An 18,594-nucleotide genomic window follows, 5' to 3' on the forward strand; every position below is an offset into this window, starting at 1 on the left:
AAGGCTAATAGTTGTACTGAATGGATTTTTGTACTAAAATGTTAGCAGTTTTTATTGTGTAGGCAGAAAAAAAAAAATCAGTCTGCAGAATCATGCGTATCCCTCATGAAGAATCCCTCGAGTTGTTACTAGCCCTTTTCATTTTTTATCATGTTTCTATTCTTGTTTTCCTATATTCTTCTACTTTACTTCTCATTTTTATGTTCCTATTCATCAGCCCGCTGTCACTGAGATTCAGTACCCTGTAGTATGTCTTACTGTTGCATACCATCACAAAAAAGCACTGGCAATAACTATACATAAAGCAAGTTATATACCAAGGCAAGTGATGAGAACTTATAACACCTTTACCACGAGTCACCCCAGTCCTGAAAATACTTCAGGTGCAAACCTTGTTTGCTTACACTTCGATAAAGGATTAAACCAAATATATAATTGGTAGCCTTTTACCAATTTTAAAAAGAAAAGAATAATAAGAACATTAGGCTGGCAAATTTTCATATATGGAAGTGAGACCTGGATATTCAAGAAGAGAGTAAGGCAACAGATAATGGCCTTTTGAAATGTGGTGCTATAGGAGAGCTCTGAAAATCCCATTGACAGAACATGTGACAAATACAGATGTCCTACTGAGAATGACAACACAGAGATCTTTATTACAAAATGATCCAAAGAAAGATGAGATTGGTAGGACATGTACTGAGAGGTTCAGCAGGACGGAGGATACTAACAGTTTTAGAAGTAGGAAAAATTATGGGGAAAGGATCAAGAGGCAAAAACCAAAGGACATGGCTTGAAGATATAAGATCATGGACAGGATCACATGGCTATGCAGAAACAAAAAGGAACGCCACCAACAGAGAGAACTGGAAGGACATTGTGCTGCACCCTCTCACTGAGGAAGCTACATGAAGAAGAAAAGTGAAAAAACTTTAGCCAAGTGAAAAAAAACTTCAATCAACTTATCTCTAATCCAGAGAATTTTAATAATAAAGTGTGACACCTTTTGGCAACTGGTATAGGTAAATATGACTTCTCCATTACTTCCATTTTAGTATCACCACCTCTGGGTCTGGCTCCCACATGAGACCTCAATAAAGGTTGAAACCGGTCTGGGTAGTGGCCCTTCCCTTAATGCATAGCATTATACCATGTCCACAAGGAGATGTGCTTTGCATTATGGGAGATACTAAGGCAAGTGATGAGAACTTATACCACCTTTACCACGAGTTGCCCCAGTCCTGAAAATACGTCAGGTGCAAACCTTGTTTGCTTACATTTGGATAAAGGATTAAACCAAATATATAATTGTTAGCATAGCCAAGTGAAAAAACTTCCATCAACTATACATAAAGGATTTGGTGGGTATACAACAAAGGAAATTGTACATCAATGGCAGGACAAAAAGATTGGCAAAAAATAAATGCAAGGTACATAGAAAGATAATTCAAAAAAGTACGAATGCCAACAATAATGGGAGACATAGCAGAAAGAGGAGAGCTTTTAGAAAGTATGAAAATCAAGAATTGATGTTTACATTTTAAACCATTGCTTTAGCTAAAATTAATGTCACTTACCTGAAATAAAGATATAAAGAAATCTTCATAATAAACTAAATATGTGCACTCTGTACCATTAAAATCAAAAATAACCTGCAAACTTCAGCAGTCAGTCAACTTTATAATTGTTCACCTGAAGTTACAAACAGGGAAAGAACACAATTGATGAACATTAGCCTGCATTAATCATTTTAAGGAGTTAAGCTTTCAATCTCCTGTTTACTGTTATCTCCTGAAGAGGCATGAAGATATCATTATCCACAACAGGGATGGCCAACCTATGGCGCATGTGCCAAAAGTGGTGCACTAAACCCCAGAGAAAAATTTGAAAAAATTTTGTATACGATTTATACATATATATAAACACACAATTAACCTACCATTGAATTCTAGAGTGAATAATATATGCACGTAAACACAAGAAAGATATTTAATTAACCAAATATTTTGTTCTGGAAATAGCAGACCATCTTCAGTGTTAAAGGGAATATTTTTAAGCAGAGACATGATTGAAATAAAGATATTAATTAATAATATTAAATAACAAAATTAATATGAATTAATGAGTTATCCTGATTAGACTTTCCCAGATTTTTGATATAGATATACAGTCATTCCGATTCAGGTTAGGACGATGGAGTAAGGCCTCTACACTTTCTTTGAATAAACATTCAAATTTATAATGGGATCTATGTAAGAGGCGAGTTTTTGATCAAAGGATGTTGTGGTTAGTTTCAATCCCATGCTGAGCCAATCCAGATTTTTCAGGTTTGTTGTGATGAATGGAGGATTGATGTTCTTGGATTCTTTTTTCAAGAGAACGTCCAGTTTGTCCAAAATAGGAGAGATCACAGATGCAGGGAATTTGATAAACTCCAGGAAGAGATATAGTTGAGCATTTGTCTTTAGGAGAAGGAAAATGGGAAGATAATTTGTTAATAGATGAATACGTAGCTGTTAACTCATATTTCTTCAGAATTCTTGCGATAGGTTCTGAAATCCCAGAGATGTAAGGAATTGGAACTTGACGTATTGAATCTTCGTTGTTTTGTGGTGGATTATAAGAATCGAGAAGATGTTGAGTACTCTTTTCGGAAAAGCCATTGAGTTTCATGTGACATTTTCAAAAATCTGGATTGGTTCAGCACAGGATTGAAACTAACCACAACATCCTTTGGTCAAAAATTCACCTCTTACATAGATCCCGTTATAAATTTGAACGTTTATTCAAAGAAAGTGTAGAGGCCTTACTCCATCGTCCTAACCTGAATCGGAATGACTGTATATCTATATCAAAAATCTGGAAAAGTCTAATCAGGATAACTCATTAATTCATATTATTATGTTATTTAATATTATTAATTAATATCTTTATTTCAATCTTGTCTCTGCTTAAAAATATTCCCTTTAATATTTAGTGATATGACATCACACGGCTTGTTCTATTTTTAAATGATCTATTGTTAGTATTCCACCTTGTTTTTTGAAACTGTTCTTGTAGTGTCACTGAAGATGGTCTGCTATTTCCAGACCGAAATATTTGGTTAATTAAATATCTTTCTTGTGTTTACGTGCATATATTATTCAGTCTTTATGTCACAAGTATCCTTAAAACATCAAATCTGAATTCTAGAGTGCGCACTTATTATACTTGTTTGATCTTGAAGCAGCAGGCACCAGCAAATGCTGACATGCGTCACCAGTTACTCAATCAGTTTACAGCTGACTCTTGTGTCATAATGTTCGATGAACTTCTGATTCGATGTGAGTGAACAGTTCTTTAAGTTTAAGATAAGATTTCTGTTTTCATGAAGGCTTAATATAGTTCTGTAAATTTAAAAATAAATTTTTTTATTTTGAACGCATATGTCAAGTTCTTGCTTGCTTTCCTAATTTGCTGATTACTGAAACCTGCAATTATTCAGTGTATTATGTGTGTTTTTATGTTTTTTTTTTATACAATATCTTTCCTTTTTATTTACGTATAGTAGGTTTATTCCTAAAATTTTACTGATCATCGGCAAAGCTTTCGTAATGACAATGTTTGGGGTTGTGTGTGTGTGATTGTCAGCTGATCGACTGTTTTATGGCAGGAAGCGATCTCATATTTCATTGGACTAATATATTACGAGAGAGACACGAAAACTTTCTATGAAAAAAATATATATATATGATTTTTAAACTTATAGAGCTGTATTAGGCCTTCATGGAAACAAGAATCTTATCTTAAACTTGTAGAACTGTATATTGTTTGTGAAAGCACTCTCTCAGATAATAGAAGACATGATCTTAACAGACACTATAGAAAACATCAAACTGAATTAGAAGAAAAAAACTGAAGTTAGTTCCTGAGTCTGAGTTGCAGAAAGAATATGTGGTTAAGAAAAGGAAGAAATAAAAAAGAGACAAAATATATTTGTGAAACGTTGTGAAAGTGTGGCTGTGCTGGAGGTGTCTTATGAAATTGCCTTTGTGTTGGCTAAAAAACACAAGCCTTTCTCTGATGGAGAAGAAGTTGTTAAGCCCTGTCTCAAAAAATTTGCAAAATGTCTTGGTGATAAGAATGTTGAAAGAAAAGTAAACCAAATTGCTCTGTCCAAGTAAACAATTACAAGATGCATCAAAAAACTTTCCCATGATGTTACTGAACAATTGAAAGACTATGTTCATGCTTGTTCTTTCTTTTCTTTAGCCTTAGACGAATCCGCTGACATATGTGATGTAGCCCAATTTAGCATTTTTATAAGAGGAATTGACGATAATTTTAACATCTTTGAAGAACTTATTGGTCTTGAGTCACTTCATGGAAAAACGAGAGGGTCAGACATATTTGACAAAGTAAAGTCATGTCTAGAAAATCAACAACTAGATTCTAGTAAGCTCATCAGTGTTTGCACTGATGGAGCACCGTCAGTGGTAGGTAGAGTTTCTGGGACTGTAACTTTACTTGAAAGGTTTTTAGGTCGTTCTCTACTAAAGTATCACTGTATTATACACGAAGAATCTCTGTGTGGAAAAACTCTGAATTTGAAGCATGTTATGATACCAGTTGTAAAGTTTGTGAATAAAATTAGAGCAAGAGGGTTAAACAGAAGAGAATTCAGAGAATATTGTGAACTTCTAGATATGGAATATGGTGATCTCATCCTTCATTGTGGCTTTCTAAAGGACAAGTTCTCAATAGATTTTGGAAGCTGAAAGAAAGTGTTTGTAATTTTCTGGAAGAGAAGGATGAGCTGCATGAGGAAAAAGCCCTGTTGTGTGATGAGAAATGGCTATTTGATTTAGCATTTTTAGTTGATGTTACCAGCCATCTCAATGATCTAAATTTGAAACTGCAGGGCAAGAACAAATTGTTTCCTAGCTTAGTAAATGACATCAGTGCATTCAAAATGAAATTAAAACTGTTCATCTCCCAGTTAGAAAATAGGGATTTAAGTCGATTTCCACATTTAAAAGAACATAGTGAATCTGTTGAAGGTAATGGCAACTTTACAGAATATACTGAGAAACTCAGATTATTGCAAGAGTCCTTTAACAGTCGTTTTAGCTATTTTGATTTTGCTGAAGAAGAAGACTGCATACTTGCATTTATAAATCCCTTTTCACTTACTGAACAAAAAATCTTGACAATGCCTAGTAACATACAAATGGAACTTATTGATCTCAAAACCAATTCTTTATTGAAAATGAAATTTAATGAACTTCCATCACTCCCAGATACTTTTGATATAATTAATTTCTGGCGATCGTTGCCCTGTGAACATTTTCCAGAACTGAGAAAATTTGCTCACAGTTATATCTGTCGTTTTGGAACTACATGCAGATGCGAACAAGCATTTTCATCAATGAAAATTATTAAGAACAAACTACGGTTGCGACTGACTGATTCAAATTTGAAAAACTGTTTGATGCTTTCTGTAACTGATTTAACTCCAAACATTACAAGCTTAGCAAAAGCAAAGCAATTTCAAAAGTCTCAATAAAATAATTAATGTTTATCTTGTCTTTATATGAAATCCTTTTATATAAAACTGCTAAAAGTGTCTATATTACCATATATATAATAAATAATTTTATGCATAACTTAAATATATCCATATTACCATATTTTAAAAGGGCTGAAAAGTGGTATAAGTTTGTATGGCGCATCTTAACTAAAAAATGAAAAAATTGACGCATGAACTATAAAAGGTTGGCCACCCCTGATCCACAATAATTAAGAAATTTCCTATTCCTTGTATCTTCTCTTCATGTAAAATTTGTGCACATTTTTATGTTGGAACATAGTGTTTTGTGATAACTGGACCATATCCTGAACAGAAATCCAGCAGCTACTTACCATTTATGATCTTTGCCTTTTCCCCAAATTTTTCCAACACATTCCTGCATCTGGTATTCATTTCCTACTCTGCTGTTTAGATTTCCAACAAGGATCAAATTTTTCTTTGTGTTAGTTGACTTCTCAAAAAATTCCTCCACTTTCGTATATTACTCTCATGCATGAGAGGCAGAAGGGCCTATAGTAAATAGATGCCATGTGTGTGCAAAGATCTGGAGCAGGGTAAATCTACTCCTTCCTTAGCATAAATCTTCTGTTGAACCATAACCACAATAAATCCTCGTTATGCAATTCTCCATTTTAACATTTTCTTACATTACTCTACTTTATATTATCTTCCAATCAAAAAAATTATCTTCATGTCTGGTGTTGAAGACTACAACTACTCCTTCCTTTTCCTTATGATTATTACCAGAATATAATCTCTTATAGTTGGTATTTAGTCTTACCTGTTTTTGTCTTTTTTTATTTCAATAACGCCAATTGTTTTGATGTAGGACTTCTCTAATTCTTCTGCCAGTTCTTTCTTTTCTGATGTTGAGTTTGAATTTGTGTTTGTTCCAGTAGCTGAGTTTTTGCTGTTTGCTCTGGTTTCTTAATGAAAACAATGGGCCTCATTTAACCAGGCCAACACCCATAATCTTGTTATGCTATCATTTTCTTGGGGTTAAAGCCAATATAGAATAATTTGGTCAGATAAACCCCTAATTGCCAGGCTGAAATCTCTTCATAGCAAATAAATGCAATGAAGTTACCTGCATGATGACATAGAAATGCCATGTGGATACCTATTCGCACCATGAATAGGTGCACTCCATTAGCACAGGTATTTACAATGAAAGATGAGGATTGGATATTAAGTCAGAAGTGCCTGAGTCATTTCTGTGCATTATGTAAAAGGCCACTGTGAGGTCTCCTCCCAGTTATCTAGCTTTGATCCTTAAGCTATCCCCCACAGCTGATACTTCAGTTGTAAATCAACAGTTACAGTTGATGGATATAGGAAGAGAGAGATTGATAAGTCAGAGATAACGTGCTCTCCTGCCATGATCTCTGGAACAGGCTCTTTTTTTTCAAGCATCTTTAACAAAATTAAATAATTACTATGAAAAATTTGGCATAAAAATAAGCAGGAAAACACAGTATCAGTATTGAACATATAAAACAGATAACATATTTTAACTGTTTAACACAATTTGTATTGAATTATATAGTCAAATTATATAGGCAATAGATAAGGCTGCTATGGTTGGTTGAATAAATATATAGGAACAAGACAGAAACCAGTCAAAACACCAAAGTAACACTATACATTGTAGTGTTCAATGCAACTTTAACGACTTGATCTAAGAGTTGAATTAGGAATAAAACAGTGGATCAAACATTAAAGATATGAGAGTTCTAGGAAAAATGAGCATCAACAGAGCCTTATTAAAATAAAATATTATAAAATAATTTCAACACTATCATTTCTTGATACACACACACACACACACACACACACACACCTCCAAGAGATATCTAATTCTTGTAGAAAGGTTTATACATTGATTATACATGATTATTAATTAACTTAAGGAATTCACAACGTACACTAGAATATAAATTAAATTAAACTTTAATATATATTTCCAATATTTCGGCAACGTCACGTTGCCATCTTCAAAGGAACTTAAAATAAAGACACAGGCACTACACACAGTAAAAGACTTACTGTGTGTAGTGCCTGCATGCATGTGTCTTTATTTTATGTTCCTTTGAAGATATTGGAAATGTATATTAAAGTTTAATTTAATTTATATTCTAGTGTATGTTGTGAATTCCTTAAGTTAATTAATAATCAAGAGATATCTAGGATACTACATATTTCATCATCATCAAATTCCTGTTATGTAACCTCAAAGGGAGTACAATAATAGCTCTACATGAAAAGTTTGCATTATTGATAACATCCTGCCACCAATTTTCCTGTAAATTAACACTATCTGTCAGGACTCCAATATTGTCAGATCTCATACATCAGTTTTTCAGTCTTCTAAGCCAGTTCTGACTGCATCAGACTATATATATCTTAGTCTTCCTCTTCATCCTTTCTCTCCCATCTTGGCATTAAAAGCAATTTTGTAATCTTTCCTTTACCATTCTGTTCAAGTAAACCATACCACGTGAGATTAGCTCTACTCACAGATTCATCAATGCTAACAATCTCAAGTTCCTTCTTGATGTTTTCTTTATTTATATCATTTCGCCATTCATTTTATTTCATTTCCCCGATCTGTTTAAAACATTCATATCTGTTTTATATTTGAATGTGAATACATTTCTTGCGCAAAACAATGTTTTGCACGTGAAATATAATCATGTCTGAGCTACTTGTATATAGAGGCTAATGCCTTCATATCATTTGCCTTTGTATTTATCCCATAATACAAAGCACACCCCTTTTGGACATGTATAGTATTATGCATAATGGGAAGGACCACCACCCAGACTGGTTTTGACCTTTACTGAGGCTAGACAGATGTTGAAAAAACTTTCATCATCTGTCTCTAATACAGAGTATTTTAGTAATAAGGTGTGACACCTTTTGACTACTTGTATATGGAAATATGACTTCTGCATCACTTCTGGATCTGGTTACACTGATGATGCCTCAATAAAAGTTATATTATAAATTATACATGTCTGTAAGGATATGTACTTTACGTTATGGGATACTAAGGCAATTGATGTGAGGTCATTAGCCTCTATATGTGAAGTGACTTCACATGCAAACTTTGTTTACTTACACTTGGATAAAGATTTAAACCAAGATTATAATTTCTTGGCATCTTTAATTTATTTTCTATGTGAAGTAATGATATGTACTGATTGGATTGCATTTCTGTTGAATATTTTGTACCACTGTGCTGCAAGTGCTTATTTTATTTGGCATTCTTTCAAACTACTTACTCCAGACATTTAGAATGTCTTTATCTTCACTTTTCATGTCATTTTTATCATCTTGAATTCCTTTTATAGTACTCTTCCATTTCTAAGCTTTTTCAATAGCCTTCCTGGTATTTATTTCCTTTGTTCTTACCAAAGTCTTCCCATGACTTGTTTTGCTAGGTTTACACACAGTTTTGTTTTCTTACATTTTTCTCTGTATTTTCTCAAGCTGACTTACTTATTATTATTATTATACCCTCCATGGAGTCGACAGACTCATCGTGGGAGGTTCATTCAACTGACAACATATTTATCATATAGAATCTTAAAATCCTTAATACTCCTTGCATTAACAACATGTTCTAGTAATGCATTCCATTCACTGACAATTCTCCATGTAAAAAATCTACTCCTCACACCATTCTTCACCACACTTTTACATAACTTCCAGGAATGACCTCTGGTTCTTCTCCTCTCACCTTCTACTCTTTTTATAATCCCCTCTGGATTAATCTGATAAAATCCTCTCACTAACTTAAATGTCTCTATCATATCACTCTTCCTCCAATCCACCACCAAACTCTGCAATCCACATTTCTTCAACCTCTCTCCATAGCCAGCATTCCAAAGTCCTGATATTGTCTTAGTCACTTGCCTCTGGACCCTCTCCAATGTCTCCACATCACGTTGAAAACTAGGTGACCAAATCCAAGCACAATAATCCAAGTGTGGTCTGATTAGTGCCTTATACAGCGGCACAACCATTTCCTCATCCTTGCATGTTAGAGTACTTCTTATCATAGCAGCACTACGATGTGCAACACTGAACCCGTAATGGGGGGGGGGGGTGATTTTTCTATTATTGTAGACACCTCACCACATGCTTCTCTGGCTGAATATGTCAGTATTTTCTTCAATGTTTGCCACTGAATCTCCAAGGTTTGGTTCTTGCTTTCAAATTTTTCATGTTTTCTTGAGTGATATTTGTGCATTTGAATCTGCAGTTCACTTCTGAAAGCTGCTTTAATTCTTTCATTCTGACCAACTTTCATTCTTTTTGAAACTTTCTTATAGACTTTTCTTTTCACTATGATATTCAATTTTATCCTGTTCAAAACTAATGGTGATCACTTCCAGTCAGCAAGAATATAGTCAATGAAACTTTTCTTATTTCTTGTATCTTCTCACCATGTGAATTTGTGCACATCTTTGTTGGAATAGTGATGACTAGTTGTATCCTGAACAGAAATACAGCAGGTACTTCCCATTATTATTAGTTTTGCTCTTTTCTCCAAATTTTCACAAAACATTTCTATGTCTGGCAAACATTTCCTACTCTGATTTGTAGATCTCTAACAAGAACCATCAGCTGCCTTCTCTAATGTCTCAAAAAAAATTCCTCCATTTCTTATACGTAGAACCTTGTGTGAGACCACAGGCACCAATTAAGTCTCATTGTCCAGTTCCCCATTCTGATATTTGCCCATTACTTGATATTATCTGCCATTCAAAAAAGATCATCCTCGTATTTAGTGTTGTTTACCATAGAAGTCTCTTCTTTTCCCTGATCATTATCTTGTACTTTTTGCTTAGAAAGAGAGTTCATATTAGTTTATATTATACTTACTACTTTTAAAATTGCTATTAATAATGATAAATACCTACTGGATTTCTTTTTATAATCCACTAATTTCAGGTGCGCAGAAATTTCCATGGAGTGAAAATGTAAGAAACAAGAAAAAGTATTACTTACTGTTATTGTCGATAGTGATATCTTCTGAATACAGGGACATACAATGGATATGAAATAGGAAGTGATCACCATTAAGTTGTAAATGGGATGAATATAAGCATTACTGAAAAGAAAAGTATGTCTGAAATTTTTAAAATGAATCAAAGTTGAGCAGATTGAGAGATGAACTGGTGATTCATATATATATATATATATGACAGAATGATCATTAACTCAGTTAACATACATAATTTTATGAAAAATTGAATGACTAGAACCGAGATATAAGTAAAAAGGTTTTAATATAAAAACACTATTAGTTTCGGCCTGTAACAGCCTTCTTCAGGTGACATCATAAAAGAAAGAAAAAACACTAAACATTGAAGGTTAAAAGACTATGAACAACATGGACAGTCTCTATACATAATATTGTATATATGTATATATATATATATATGTAGAAAGTATTTTACCTTGGGTATAATAAATGTTAAAGATACCAAGCTATTTTAAACCTGGTTTTACTCCATTTCCCAAGTAAGCAAACAGACAAACAAATAGAGTTTGCACCTGCAAGTGTTGCAAGTCTAGCTGACCCTGCTTTTATTCTACTTTTACCATGAGTTGCCTTGGTCTTGCACTACGTGCAGGGTCAGCTAGACTTGCAACACTTGCAGGCGCAAACTCGACTTGTTTGTCTGTTTGCTTACTTGGGAAATGGAGTAAAACCAGGTTTAAAATAGCTTGGTATCTTTAACATATATATATATACAATATTATTGGAGAAAAAATGAAAAGGTTTGAAAGCAAGAACAAAACCCTAGACTCCATTGCAGAATTGCGAAGCAAATTCTTTTCAAGGATGGAAATATCAGATCTTCATGGTGGACTCAGGAAGTTAGAAGGTCTAGAAATGAATAAAGTATATAGCAAGTAAGTCGATAGTGCCCTTAGAGAATAGAAAGAAGAATGGGGGAAAAAAAAGCACTGTGTAAAAGTTGCTAAACAAAAGTTGGGAAAACCAAAAGGAAAATATAGAAGGCAAATATTGCAAAGTGAGATTTGCCATGTATATTCAGTATCCTCCAGAATGCACTGGAAAAACTATTGAAACAGCATTTAAATGCGGAGAGAATCAGACGAATTGGAGATGATAGTGATAACAAATACTGAAGATAAAAATATTCTGGATGTCACGAGTAAAATCTGAGATGTAAGATGAGTGTATTCTATTCCCACTGTTCATCTGATCATGAAGGAAAGTAGCAAAGTCGAAAGTACCTGATATAAAAATTGAAGATATTAAGTTTAACTCTTAATTGTATGCTGGTGATGTTATTCTGTTAAAAAAAATCTGACCTTCTGAATTCCTGTTGGATCAGTTTATCGATAACAAGTAATGGTTTTGTAATGACGGCATACACCTTCGTGCCAGTAATTTCAATGAGCTGAATTACACTATAACTGCTTTGTATTTAAAAATTTGGTGGAGAAATCATAGTTGCTGTAACTGACTGGAAGAGAGATGTGAATGGCATTCCAACTTAAAAGTGGTTTAAATACAATAGTACATACTTAACCACTTGAATTTCAGCATATTAGATATAAGCAGTCCATTGTTATGTCTAGCTTTTATATGGTTGCTTGTGTAATAAAGATTTGATATTATGCTTAATTGTATGAAAGACTTCAAGTCCTTCATAGGAGATTGTCTTTCATGTAAGGCATTATAGTAGATTATGCCAATTTATGTTGCTGTGGTCTGTGGAGTATATGGCTTAATTTATCTTTCCTTTTGTCTGTTGTTGCCAAGGTGTTCACATTTCACTAAGCTGAATTGAAAAAATATTCTGAATGTCAGGAGTAAAATCATTTTGGATTTCCCTTCCAGTTGGGCAAATATATGCCATTACTCATGTGCAAAATTCTGAGGTAGGGATATTTTTGGAATGGCACATTGTCTTAGGGGACCATCAGAAATTTTGAAGGATGCAATATTGACATTTTGTGAAATATGAGCTATATATGTTGGGAACAGCCTCTGATGTAAAAGGAGAAGGAATATAGAAAAGTGCTGTAAAGATAGGCTATCAATATATATATATATAAAATCAAATACACACACTCAATGGACAAAACATTAAAGATAGGGGTTATGGGAAGTTGACACTGGCATCCCTCATGCAGAGTGAAACATGCCCAAACTGAACACAGATAGTAAAAGGCAGAAATCAGGGCTTCCCAACGGTGCGTTGCAATCGACAAACATGAGTAAATGTGGCAATTTTAGCAACTTTCATCGTAAATGTGTTATCTGTGCAAGACCGATGGGTCATTTCTATTGCCCAAGAACCCTTCTAAACTCTTAGGGTTCTCGAGGGCAACCGTTTCAAGGGTCTACCATGATACCATCAATGGATGTACCAATGACCAGCAAGCAAGTGGTGGCCGACCACATGCCATTGATGACCGGAGTCGATGTAGACTGTCTAGACCAGCTGCAGTAGAACAACAGTGGCTCAAATCACATCCAGTTTCAATGTTGAAGGTCCAAGCAGCATCAGCAAGGGAATGGTATGGTCTATTGGAGCTGATGCCCTAATTGTGTACCACTGTTGACAGCTCGTCATCAAGCATTGTGCCTCATCTGGTGTCAGGACATCAAAACTGAACCTCTGCAGAGAGTGGACCAGAGTTGTGTGATCTGATGAATCCTGTTATCAGTTGTACTGAGCTGATGGGTGTGGCATCGACAGCATAAGGCCATGGCCCTGCCATGCCAGGTTGGCTATGTGATGGTTTGGGGGAGTCTTTTCATGTGACACATTAGGTCTCCTATTGTGCCTGGAGAGGTCGTTAAATGCTGCAAGCTGCTGGAATGTGTGGCTGATCACCTACACACTTTCATGGCCTTCACGCATCCTGCAGCCGATGGTTTCTTTCACTGCTTCCTCACCAGGTCGCAGTCACCCAGGCATGGCTTGAGGAACACTCATCTAAGTTTGGGACCATCCACTTGCCCCAAGGTCCCCAGATTTAAATCCAATTGAATCTCCTGGGATGCCATAGAGCGAGACATCAGATCCATGTATCTGAGACCATCTGAGGCACAGTTGTTGACAAATGCTGCAACAGGCATGGCTGGAATTAACTCTAGCAACCCTCTGGCATCTGGTGGAGTCGATGCCTCATGTTAATAACATCCCATAACATGGGATGTTATTCGCTCTAGAGGAGGAGGAGGACCGACACACTATTAGGTAGGTATCTCTAATGTTTTGCCCATTGTGGGTGTGCATGTATAAAATCATTAATTAAGAAAATTATTAAAAAAAAAAAGTATGCTTCATATACCAAAGATGAAAATACAGTGGTATCACGCTAATCCGAACCTCTTTAGTCTGAACCCTCCAGTAATCCGAACTGGGGTTTGAAAGAAAAAAAGTTTTATTTATTACGTATTATTATATTGTGTACTATTATTATTACAGTAGAGTATTTTTTCACGTTGTCGATTGTACAGTTATACAGTAGGTATATTTTGATTTATTGTGTGTTCACGTTTGCGTGGGAAGCCGTCAAACCTGGAGCAATTCGAGCATCATGGAAAAAACTGTGGCCTTCTCGAATTTACCAAGAAACTGTGGTGATACACAAAAAGAGGAAATTCAAAACGTGCATAATTTGGTTAAAAATATAAATCCGGATGTTGAAATTTCACAAATAGATGTTACGGAATGGAAAAAAAGTAACACATAGAGGCAGTTAACAGTTTTAATATGTGTATAGAATGGGCTAAGCAGAATGATATGCCATTCCACAAAATTTTATTGCTAATGCAGCTCTGAGAAGAAGCATTCGAAAAAAGTTTAGCTTCCAAGAAGCAAAAGAAAAGCAGTGACTTTTTTTACAAAGAAATTAAAAAAAAAAAATTTTGTGTTATTTTTTGAAACTTTTTTTTGTGGGTTGTGTACAAGAAAGTAATATTTTTTACACAAATTAAGTTATGTACTGAAAGTTTTTTTATTGCAGTTTTATTAAATCAGAATCCTCAACAATACAGGTACATACAAACTAAATTTTCTACTGAAATAAACTTGTGTACTGTATTATTTTTTAAGTTTTACATTACATTACAGTATAGTAGCTTTTTTTCTATCAGATACTACATTTATTTACAGAATTAAATTGATATACCATTAGAATCTGATTATTTTTGTCTTAAACACTAGTTATTGTTGTCTCTTGGGTGAAAATTCGCTAATTCGAACTTTTCGTTAATCTGAACGAGTACGGTTTTTATTAGTTTGGATTAGCGAGATACCACTGTTATTTTTCCAGCTACCAACTTAACTACCCAGACTGCTATTCTTGATAAGCATTGGATTTGCAGTAACACTTGTAGCATTTCTAAAATTGATGTTGTGGTAAATGTTGAAAGAGCTATGAAATATTGAGCTCCATATGGCTCCATATTTCATGGCTAAATATATATGTGTGTGTGTGTGTGTGTGTGTGTGCAAAAAGATGGTCATCCTTAAATGATGGTTATTTGTTTGTCATGGTACCCCAGTTATCATGGACACATCTGTCTAGGATGTCAAAATCTGTTATTTTATCTGACCCTTCTACTGATTTAAAGATGGACAATGATCTTGCCTTGGCATAATATACTAAAACTAATGATCTTATTGCCTATATACTTAGTTTATAAAAAAATAAACAAATTTTGAGATCCTATTACACTCAGATTTATAGACTTCTTAAAATTCATAAAGCTTTCCATCCAATAGTGGATTGCCTGAGTTCACCATCCTACCCTCTCTCAAAATACTTTTCCCATTTCTAAAGAGCCACATTGATACAGATGCCTTCTTAAAAAAAAATCATCACGTAATATACATATACATTTGTAGAAAAAAATATCAACGACCCTTCCTTCTGACATTTTAGCTAGTTCATATATGTTGTCCTTATTCACAGATGCACTTGTTGAAGAATCCATTATTTATCTAGATCTATTTCCACTAGATACTATAAAGAGTTTTACCAACAATACCTTCAGCATTTGCTCTCCATTATCTCCTCCAGTTGTTAACTTTTACAAGGAGAAGTTTGAGGAGAAAGATAGCTACTTTGAAATTATGTGTAAAGTGGAAGCACGTGGATATTTTTATTATTTGGAAGCATATCATAAAAGACTTCAAAATTTTCATTTGTTTCTTAAATAACCTCCATTCAAAAATTCAGTTTACATTGGCAAAAAAGGTATAGGATGATGTATCTGAATATTTATATGAGACCAGTTCACACCATGAGATACCTTCTTCATAGCAGCTTGTTCCATCCAGAGCAAAAATTTAGAATCATTACCTTTAAAAAAAAAAAAGTTGTTTTCTGAGACACCTACACATATAGCATATACCACCAAAGTCAGATATAAAGATCCATCGCCTTACTTTATTGCCTTACATTGCTGGGGGTCTCCAAATGTGTAGCTCATATTATGCAAAGTGGCAATATCAGAACTGTTTCAAACTAGTTCATACCCTTTAAAATTTCTTATGGTATCCAAAAGATGATGTTCCATTCCAAAATGCCTAATGTATACAAGATCTTTTGTTTGTGAAGCAAAGCTTGCATTGATCAAACCAGATGAATTTTGAAAAATCTGAAAAAATGAATGCCTCCATGATATCAAACATGAAAGGAAGGAAAAATAAATCAGGCCATACAATCTGTCATCTTCACAGAACTGTATGACATGAATTGATCATTGGCATTAATGCCATGTCTAGAAGACAACCTCCTATTAATGACTTTCAAAGAATCCAATGAAGTTTATGCTCTCATGGCACTCTATCCTGCATGATATTTATATTATGGAATACAAATGTGTAAGTAGTGAACATAACTATAAGGAATTAAAATACAAATTTCACTTGGCATTCCCTTGTCTCTTTAGCTGTTTATCTTGAAATTGGTCTTGAAATGAAACTGAAAATGCTGCTCATTATGAAATAATTAATTTCCAATGTCAGTGAATTCTGTATCTGAGTTTCTATCTACGTGATATTTGGGAGTTTTTTGTATGATTATGTGCATAATCATAACTAGTCTGTATATTGGAGCTTTCAGCACAATTCGTTTTTTTTTTTTTTTCATGTCTTGAATATTTTAATCACTTGAAATGGGGTCTTGGAGCTGGTGCCATGGCTCCAACTAACTTGGTCAATCAGGAGGAAGATATATGCATATGTTTGATGCTTCATGGTGCAGTTTTCATTTTCCTGTTTGTTTTTTTTTTGTTTACTATTTTTGTTATGTCTAAATTATACTATATTTATAATATATTTTTATTATGTCTAAATTATATTATATTTTATAATATATTTTGTAATGTATTAATTACATATTTTATAATATATTTTGTAATGTATTAATTACATTATATTTTTGTAGTGTCTAAACCAGTGGGCAGGTTTCGAATAATGCATTTTTTCCCCCCAGAAATGTCTAGTAGTTGCATTGCCCTCTACTCAAGTCAGTGTAGAGTTTATTTTCAGCTTTAAAATCATTAAATGATATTTGAGAGCATCAGTGAAAGAGGACGTGCTTGGACCAATCTTGTTCTTATGGACAAACTGTTATACATAATTAAAATGTAAAAAATTCAGTTTTTAAAGGAATTAAAGTTAATTTGCATGTTTTAATACGGCAGAGAGGTCAATTTTTATAATGCAATAAGTTGTTTTCAATTCATAATTCATCATTTTGGTTCCTTTTGTTCATCGGAATGTGAACATCATTCCGACAGCATTTTCATTATCAGTTAGGTATGATCATTGCTCACTTCAACAGTTCAAATATAAATTAGGATTTTTATAAATTAAAGAAGCCTGAGATAGAGCTGCAAATTTTTTTTTCCAACTCTAAACAGAACATGGCATATTGGAATTTTTAATAAAATATACAAGTGAATTCCCATAATTATTTAATCTATTTGTGTATCTTTTCCTTTAAAAACATACACCTGTGGCTTCCAGAAAGCTAGGTATTTGTTTCCAGTGTTAGTTTTCTTTTAAATAAAAATTAATCTTCTACTAATTTTACAGAATATTCCACCTGCATTTTAGATCATGAGCTTTAATCATTCCCCATATCTCCACAATGAAACTCAATGAACAGATAAATAACCACTCCCTCACTGATTCATTTACCTCATAGACATTAATTTCTGTTATTTTTCTTTTTTTATAGCTATTTACATATTCACTGAAATTGTCATCTACACTTCCATTACCATCCCACATACTAATGAGAAGACATGTAAAAAGTCACTAAACTAACTTTCCTTCTTTGTCATTTATTTCTTTTACTTCTGTTATTTGGAAAACAATCTTCATATATATTTTATGAAATTACAGTTAATTTTTACAAGGTCTGTGCTAATAAGTTTTGCTTTTCAACTTTTAGTTTACACACAGTAAGCACTAAAGGAATGCTAAAGGAAAGGAAGAGAGAGAGAGAGAGAGAGACCTATAGATCTCTCTCTCTCTCTTTTCAAAGGGGATTCTCTCTCTCCCTCTTTAAAGTCTTTTTTTCTTGTTCTTCCTGTTTGTCAGTAATCCAGCTCTGTGCCGTACAGTACCACTGGGAGGATCATTGAGTTAATTGAAGAGTCTTGTTTTTTTTTGTGTCTCCATATTTTATTCAACTTGTTCATTGCTGACCATCCTAGACTAATTCTGTATTTGATAGTGTGTGTGATCATCTTCTATTTTTGTTAATGTCTTCTTTAGAAAACCAAAAGATTTAATTTCAAATATTAAATTAAATCATTTTTGTTTTTAGAGAAACTTGTGCCATAGTTCTAGACAATATATAATATATACATGAAAACACATAACTTAGATATTCAGTGATTAATGATCTGAGATAATTGGTAAAAGATCTGAGAAAAGTGCCTTTTCATTCTTATTGTAATATAGAATTTGAAAAATATGATATGAAAACATGCCTCAAATGTA

The 18,594-nt window shown here is 33.7% G+C and overlaps 1 protein-coding gene across 1 annotated transcript in view; it reads left to right on the forward strand.

Moving 5' to 3' along the window:
• LOC150093100 (BOS complex subunit NOMO3) overlaps nt 1-18,594 on the forward strand; it is an 84,193-nt gene that overhangs the window by 54,620 nt on the left and 10,979 nt on the right. The window lies entirely within an intron of this gene.

The sequence above is a fragment of the Typopeltis vanoorti genome, chromosome 24 (genome assembly GCF_054136105.1).
Source record: "Typopeltis vanoorti isolate ZY-2024b chromosome 24, IOZ_Tvanoo_1.0, whole genome shotgun sequence".
Taxonomy (NCBI): domain Eukaryota; kingdom Metazoa; phylum Arthropoda; class Arachnida; order Uropygi; family Thelyphonidae; genus Typopeltis; species Typopeltis vanoorti.